Genomic DNA, 8,698 nt, shown 5'->3' with positions numbered 1-8,698 from the left:
TGTCAACCCTGTGTACCGAGGGGGTGGGAGTGATCTTTGCTGTAAAGATTTGTTTCCTTTTTAGAGCTATTACATCCATAAATATAGGTAAAGTTCATCAAATTGTATTGGGTTACTCTTCCCCCCACCCCTTCATTCTTCTTCTAGTTGAGATCTGATCATCCAGCCATCGAAGCCAGGTCTAATGGGTACTATCTGCAAGTGGGTGTTCTTGTGCATGTCCCCTCACTTCATATTAGCTGGACACTTCACTCTCGCTCTAGTTCTCTGTGGCCATGTCACTGCCTCTGGGCCCAGGAGTCCTGGGCCATCCAGGACTGCTGGCCATCCAGGTGTCTACCCGGGTTCACTGGAGTCTATTGAATATGGTTGGACTTAGTTCCCAACTTCATTGCCGTTTTTTCCCCCACTTCCCCTTATCGGTGACCAGCATGGTCACCAGCCAGACTACATGCCTGCTCGTGTATTTCCCTTGAGTTCCAGTCTTGGAAGGGAGTTTGCTCTGAGGGGACCCGACCACTTGCCTTGATGGCTTCTGGGTATTCTCCTATTTTGATGAAGCAAAATGATAGCTTCCTCAGATAGGCTATATGGGAAAAAAAAAAAAAAATTGAAACCTGACCATCTAAAAATGTTACTTTTCATACCTAAACTTGATTGAGAGTATTCATGGGTTTAAAATTCTAGACTGGACATTATACTGCCTTTTGAATTTTGAATGCTTTATTATTTTTTTTTAACAAAGGCAGATTGAGTCCCTTTATTTTATATTGTTTGTATACATTTAGTTGTTTTTACTTTATTATACAAAGAAGTCTTCAAAAAAATTTTAGAATAACAATCATAATTCATCATTGCAGAGGTCATGTTATTAGAGGACATGAAATTATTAAAATGAATAAGAGGTCAGATTGTCCAGCATTAAACATGTCATTACAACACAGAAGATGCAGCTGTAGTAACCTGACCTTCATGTTTCAATTGAAAATGAAGTATATAAGCTGTTTTTTAAAATGAGATAATAAATGCACATTGTTTCCATTCCAGTATGTGAAAAAAAGAAGGGGAAAAATAGAAGAAGAAAGTTATTTCCTTATTCTATTTTTTTCCCCCTTCCTTATTCTCTTTTCTCTCCTTTTCTTTTTAACTGCTTTCCCAGTAACTCAAGTTAGCACATGTCTACACATCACACCCAGCAAAAAATTCTCCTTTCCCTCCCACCCCTAGTAACTGTCATAGAAATTTTATTATAGAATGAAAAGCCTTTTTTTGACTTTTTACAGTAGTGGTTTCATACAGTATCTGTCCTTTTGCAACTAATTTCACTCAGCACAGTGTCCTCCAGGTTTCTCCATGTTATGCAGTGTTACACAAGTTGAAATTTGAGTATTTTAATTGTGCTCTTGTTTTCTAGCTTCCAGAATTGTTGAGAAGTCTGACTGCATTATTTTCATATAAACCACATTTGTTGTTGTGCCTTGAGTTGATTCTGACTTATAGCAACCCTGTATAGGATTTCTGAAGAATAGCTGGTGGATTTGAACTGCCATCCTTGCTGCTCAAACCAACTTTGTGGTCCAGTCTTATCCTACAGCACCAACTAGTTTATTTTTCTTTGGGGAAGCTTTCAGTAACTTTTCTTTTTTTCTTGTTAGTGTGCAATTTCCCAATGATGCACATTAATGTGTTTGTTATTTATAACAGAAATGGCTTTAACAGAACTTTATTTTCTCTTAGTTTTGGAGGCCAGAGGAGTCCTGGTGTGATGCTGCAGGTTAATGCGCTGGACTGTTTAAGGTTGGTTTGAACTGCAAGGTCAGTAGTTCAAGCTCATCACCTGCTTCTTGGAAACCCTACACAGGTCACTATAAGTCAGAACTGACCCAACGTACTTAAAAATAACAATAGGAGGCTAGAAGTCCAAATTCAGGGCACCAGTTCTAGGGAAAGAATTACTTTTGAAGTCTGCTCATGGGGACGGTCTCTTGTCAGCTTCTGTTTCTTGGCTCCTCAGTGATCTTCATGTGGCATTGCATCTGTCTTCTCCCCTCTCTACCAGCTTGCTGGCTTAGTCTGCTGTTTTATTGAATGAAAACATTTCCCATACTAATGTTGCCTCATTAACATCATAAAGAAAATCCTTTGTGAAATGGGATCTATAACCACTCTTAATAAGAGCTAGGATTTACAACACATATTTTGGGGTGAGGGACACATGTGAATCCATAACAGTGTGGAACTTTTGATATTCTCTGTGCTTTGGAAACTCCTGGCTTTCAGTTCTGAAAATGTTTGTCATGCTCTTCATTAGCTTTTTTTTTTTTTTTTTTAAAATAAAGATTTCCCTTCACTTTTTGTTCTCTTTCTAGAATTTCTATTAGTCAAAAGTACATCCTGGAGTTTCTAATTTTGTCAGGTTGTCTGTGTTGTTCTTCACCCCTTCATAGTTTGTGTGTTAATCTGGATAATTCCACAAGTTTATCTTTAAATAAGTCTATAAATTATTTTTATTTCTATTCATTATTTTCAATTCCCAAGAGATCTTACTAGCTCTCTGAAAGTTCTGTTCCTATAGAATACTGTTTTAATTTTATGAATGTGGTGTCTTAGCCCTTTGCAAATATTGTATTATCATTTTTTTCTGCGTTAACTGTTACCTAGTTTCCACCGAACTCCATCCCTTTTTTTCTGTGCAATGATTGGGTCTTAGTCATTTATGTTAAAGATTTCCCTAAAAAATGAATGTTGGGATAGCCTTTCAAAATCTAAAGAGGACGTGCTGTATTGGGTTCCCTGAGAAATAAACTCTGCAGCAAGTTTATTTTGAATTACTTTATGATCAACACATGAAAGAGATGGGGGAAGCAAGGGAAGAACTGAATGGGAAAATGGTTGCAATCTGTTCTCAGACAATCCACAAAGGAAGCTCTGAGACTGAGATCACTCTTCAGTTCTTAGCTGCAGTCCAGTTGGCCTTCAACTCATGGCCACCCCATGCACAATGGAAAGAAGTGCTGCCAAGTTCTGTGCTTTCCCCATGATTGGCTATAGGTCGCATGGTTGTGTTCCATGGGTTTTTTTCATTGGCTGAGTTTTGAAATAGATTTCCAGGCCTTTATTTCCTAGCCCATCTTGGTGGGAAAGTTCTATAAAACCTGTTCAGCATCATGGCAGCATGCAGGTCTCCGTTGACAGGTAGGTGGTGGCAACACATGAGATACATTGACTGGAAATTGAGACTGAGTCACTCGCAGGGAAGGTAAAAATTCCACCAGTAAACCACCGATGCTCTCAACCATCTCTTCAGAAATGTACCAAATTGACATTAGAGGACTGGGTCTATGTACCCCATATCTTTAAGTCATTGGATATGGGCTGCCCCCAAGAAATGGGTGAGATTTAGGGCAAGGCAGCTCTTTTCATTGGAGAACAATTTGCAGAGAGGGAATTAGCTCTGAATCCTAAGCAAGTAATGTTTCCAGCAATTGGGAGTACTACTACAATCTTGAGGGGCGTATTTGGGTGACCAGTGATATGGGTGAAGTCAGGCCAATGTAAACCTTACAACAAAGTAATCTTCTTGTTCATTATGTAGAGAAAATATCAAATATTATCATCAGTGGTATTTCTCTTGTGGTGGTCAATATCTCCAGAGGGAAAATTGAGGAAAAATTTGGAGGGTAGCCAGTGTTCTTAAAGGCTAACCCAGAAACTCAGCATTCAATGGTATCACACCTAATGCCATTATTTTTTGAGATATTTATCCTCTGGTAGTGTAGTGGTTACGAGTTGGGCTGCCAACCTCAAGGTCAGCAGTTCGAAACTACCAGTGGTTTGATGGGAGAAAGATGAGGTGTTATGCTCCATAAAGATTTACAGCCTCGGAAACCCTGTACAGGGTCACTATGAGTTGGAACCGACTCCACAGTACTTAAAAATTTTTTTAAAATGTACTGTGCCAGGTGTTCAAGTGTCAAGTTATCTTTAGGACTCAATCTTCATCAAGCAAACAATTATGTGTCTACCTGGGTGGAAGGGAGGATCATTTCCTGTCTTTGTGGGATGAGGGGAGGGTGTGGATATCTTATTCTTCTTATACATCCTTTCAGTAAACTTTCCCATTTCCCACCCCAAACTAACTCTCCGACATACCAGATATCTCAGATTCTTGAGCCTTTCCATTGCTTGTCTTCTCCTTTGTAGGCTTAAATGTCAAGTTTCTCTATTCTGCCAAATAGACTTCTAAAGTAATTGTGGACATTCCTGGCTCATTGTTCATGTGGGGATTTGAACAATTATTTTCTTGTTTCACTTGAATTTTGGAGATGAAGATAAAAGATTAATGGGCTGTTCAATCTTCCATGTTTGACTTTAAATTCTAGTAATTACTTTCTAAAAGGCAGAATATGCTGTCTCAAGAGGTGATGAATTCTCAATCACTGGAGGAGTTCAAGCAGAGAAAGGACAATCACTCAAGGACATGTTGACAGGATTCCTGCCTTTGATTATCGCTAGGTGCCAGTTTCAACCATCCTTCAGGTTGTATAGGATATAGAGAAGAGACTTTGTGGCCATGTGAGTAAATACTACATGAAAATCAGAGAACTGGAGTCCATTTAGTGAAAACTTCTCATTGGATGGATATGCTTCATATTTGAGTTCTTTTTGATATGACATTTACCTACCCCTCTAGTCTCAATTCACAGCACTTCCCCCAACACACCTTTTGAATGCCTGTGGACAACATTCTGTGCTGAGAATTCCTGGCAATTTCTCAAATGCATCATGCTAGGATTTCAAGTTCTAATGCCTTCAAACATGCAGCTCACATCTGAGGTGCTCTTCCCATGTTTTGTCCAACCTACGACTGTTCTTCCTCCAAGAAGTTAGCTCAAGATCTCTTCTTGCTTAAAACCTTCCCTCAGTGTCTGCTTTTAGTCTCCACTAAACTAGTAAAATTTGGAGGCAGGGAATATGTCATTTGGAAATTTGTGTCTAGCACAAAATGATGTTCAGTAAATTTTGTTAAGGGCTCAATAAATCCTAGTTGACTGAATGTATGAGTGGTGAGTGAATAAGAACACGGTTTGAAAAAAAATTAAGCAACCTGACCAAGGGCATATGGGGATTAAAGGCAGAGTTAGCTGGGAACATAAAAGGGTTTTTAAATTTTTAGTAAATATATATATTCTTTAAGCACAAGCTTCTCAGGATTTAAATATAAGTCATATATGTCCATAAGAGCTGGTTGTTGTAATTTTTGTTAAGTGCTGTTAAGTCAGTTCCCACTCACAGAGACCCTGTATAGGATTTCCAAGGAACTGCTGCTGAATTTGAACCCCGACTATGTGGTTCAGACTGATGTTACAGTCCACTGCATTATTTCACAGTGCCACACCAAGACTCCATAAGAGCTGGAGTAGGGAAAAATTCATTTGACAGTGTCGTAACTGCTCCTTCTAAGAATTCAGATTTTGCCACTGTGCAAATTTCTTTTCTCTTTAGGATAGGTTATTTTCCTCACACTTTTTCAATGCCTCACCCATGTAGGCTAAAACTGGGTTATTCTTTCAGTCTGCCCTAAAATGTCCAATCAATTCTGAATCATAGCAGTGATCATATTTTAGGCTCAAGCTGAGATTGAATAAAACAACGATTTGCACATTCTAGCAGAATACATGGATTCACAAGTGGATAAACAAGCCAAAGGATCTGTGCTCATGGAGCAAGTTAATACTTGGAGAACCTCTTCTGTCCTTTTCACATTTTATAAGTCAAAAACTTATGTCAGCTTCTCCATCTTTACTCCAGAAATTACTTGGATGAGAAAGCAAAACATTTGATTTATTATCTGTTATTACATTTAAGATACTGCAACACTAACAACTTGCATTTCCAGAGATCCTATTTTGTGCCAGGCAGTATCTTGGATAAATTTATCCAAAATAGGATAAATATCCAACATATTTAATCCTCATAATAAAACTCTATGAAACAAGATAATGCTTATCTTGATTTTATAAATGATGAAACTGGCTCATAGAGATATAAAGTAACTAGCCCATGATGACACCGTAAGTGGCAGAGGCAGGATTTAAACCAGATTCTGATCTGGCTCTTAACTCCAAGCTCTCAAATGCTGTGTGACTCTGGCCTTTCTTATTAATGTCAAATAATATTCTTCAAGTAATCACCAATGTCAAATAATATGCTCCACGTAATGTGACAGAGAAAGCAAGTAATAGAGTAACCATACTTATGACTAATGAGCACCATTTTTAAGGCAATCTACTAAAATGTTTTACTTACATTATTCACTTAATACTAAAAACAACCCTGTGTATTTTTTGGTCTATTTTATTGATGGGCTACTATGACACAAAACAATTAAGGAACTTTCCCAGTTTTAAATAGCTAATAAGTGGTGGAGTCAGGATTCTAAAACAGGACTGTGGAAATCTGTCTAAGATCAGAAAAACTTCTCAAGACTGCCGTCCGTACAATCTAGAGTAGGTTCTTGGCTTTATTTGACTTAGCATTTATAGTTCACAGTAGTTGCAAATGTCACATGTTCCAGGACACATAGTACAATTACTAATTATGGAAGCATTAACTCTCCATGGGTGCTCTGTGGGTTCAAGGCCAGCCCGCCCTTCAATATTCATAATTTCTGGCCACTCTGGAGTTCACTATTCATATTCATTCATAATTTAATTTTAAAAATTATATACTCCATAAGCCTTTGCAGATTTGGAAGTTGATGAAATTCTAGGATAATCCTTTATGAACAATTTGAGAAAGCCATACTTTCTTATATGTGGACTGACCTCCTAGGTTATGTTTCTGTATACACATGAGTTTGTTTACATACCTCTGTGTATAGTCTATTGCTTGCTAGCTGAAGGTTGCACTGGTCAAATGAACGGCTATTGGAAAATTCAAGCCCTTTCATTAGTATTGCTTTTCAAGATATATTATTCTGGACATCTGAGACATTTGCGTATTTTTATTTTTAAAAGAATCATTAACTGTTATTAGCACTATAAAGGAACATTATTGTTGGATAAGCACTGGACTGTTAACCACAAGGTTGGTGGTTTAAACCCACCAGCCACTCCTTGGAAACCCTACATAGGGGCGCTTTAAGTTGGACCCAACTCATGGTCACCTAACAATAAGTTCCATCATAAAAGCCTGCTTGTTCTCCAGAGTATTTTAAATTCTTACATTCAGAAAGCAGAAACATTAATGACTACACCTTTGTATAAAATTAGATTATTCCACAAGATGTCACTATTTCCCTTTTAGTGGAAATAGCTTGCCATCAACTTGTTTCCAAGATATTGTAAATCAATAAAATTAAGCAACTAATTTCTTTTAGTATGGATACATCAACCAACACAAAATATTGTCTGCAAAGGGACATATTTTGATATTCAACCCAGCACTACACTTCACCTTTAAACCCGACACAGTACAGCCTTTTGAGCAAACAGCCTGGTGTGTATGATATTGATAGACATTTTAAAAAGAGGGATTCATGTACAGTTCAATGCCTTTTTTAGTTCTTAAAAAAAAATGTGGATAAATGAATTTTCTTGTTAAAAGGTAAGGGTTTCAATTGTAGTCTACAAAGCTTCACAGTCACCTTATACTTGTTCATTTATTCCTGGGAGTTATTGAGCCTTCCCAATTTTATTGACCAAGTACAGAAAATTAAGTCCTAAAAGTACTGGAAACAGATTGAGAAAATTACACAAAATCCCTATATGCTGTCACTGGGTGCTTTAGATATGTTTATTAGTTGTTGTTTTTCTGTAGGACCATAGGCAATTCGTTACAATAGCCAGTAAAACATTTGATTTGCATGAAATAAGTGTGAGGACCAGTTTTATCTCACACTATTTTCATGACTCATTTTTAGCCTCTCAAGAGGGTCATACAGAACATTGAGAATAACTTCATTCGTTATAAACTGTACTACTTTATTTTTATCAGGCACATTGAAAAAAATCTACTTGCCAACTCAACATAAATGTAGTTTGATGACTTGTTGTGATTGCTAAAATAGAATAATTTACCCAGAAAATATTTGTTGAATTTTTGTTATATTTCCATTGTCTTGATAGACAGTGAACACACAGACATGAAAGATAAGGTTCCAGTCCTCAAGAATCTTACAGTCCGACAAGGACGAAAGACAAATCAGGAGTTACAATACACACTTAGAACAATGGCAGATTTACTCATAGGATTTACGAATCCCAGACAGACAGATGAAAATAGGTGCGTCTATAAGGAGCTCTGGTAGCGTAGTGGTTACGAATCGGGCTGCAAACCGCAAGGTCACCAGTTCGAAACTACCAACTGTTCCATGGGAGAAAGATGAGGCCTTCTGCTCCCGTAAAGATTTACAGCCTTGGAAAACCTGTACAGGGTCGCTATGAGTCGGAACTGACCCCATGGCACACAGCCACCACTATAGTTCATGCGCCAGGAACTTTGTTGTTATTAGGTGCCATTGAATTGGTTCCAACTCATAGCGACCCTACACACAAGAGAACAAAACACTGTCTGGTCCTGCCCTATCCTCACAAATGTTAAGCATGAGTCCATTATGCTGCCACTGAGTCAATCTATTTGGTTGGGAGTCTTCCTCTTTTTTGCTGACCTTTCACTTTACCAAGCATTATGTCTT

The sequence above is a fragment of the Chrysochloris asiatica genome, unplaced genomic scaffold, assembly GCF_000296735.1.
Source record: "Chrysochloris asiatica unplaced genomic scaffold, ChrAsi1.0 scaffold00031, whole genome shotgun sequence".
NCBI classification, from domain to species: Eukaryota; Metazoa; Chordata; class Mammalia; order Afrosoricida; family Chrysochloridae; genus Chrysochloris; species Chrysochloris asiatica.
This window is presented reverse-complemented; position numbering follows the sequence as displayed.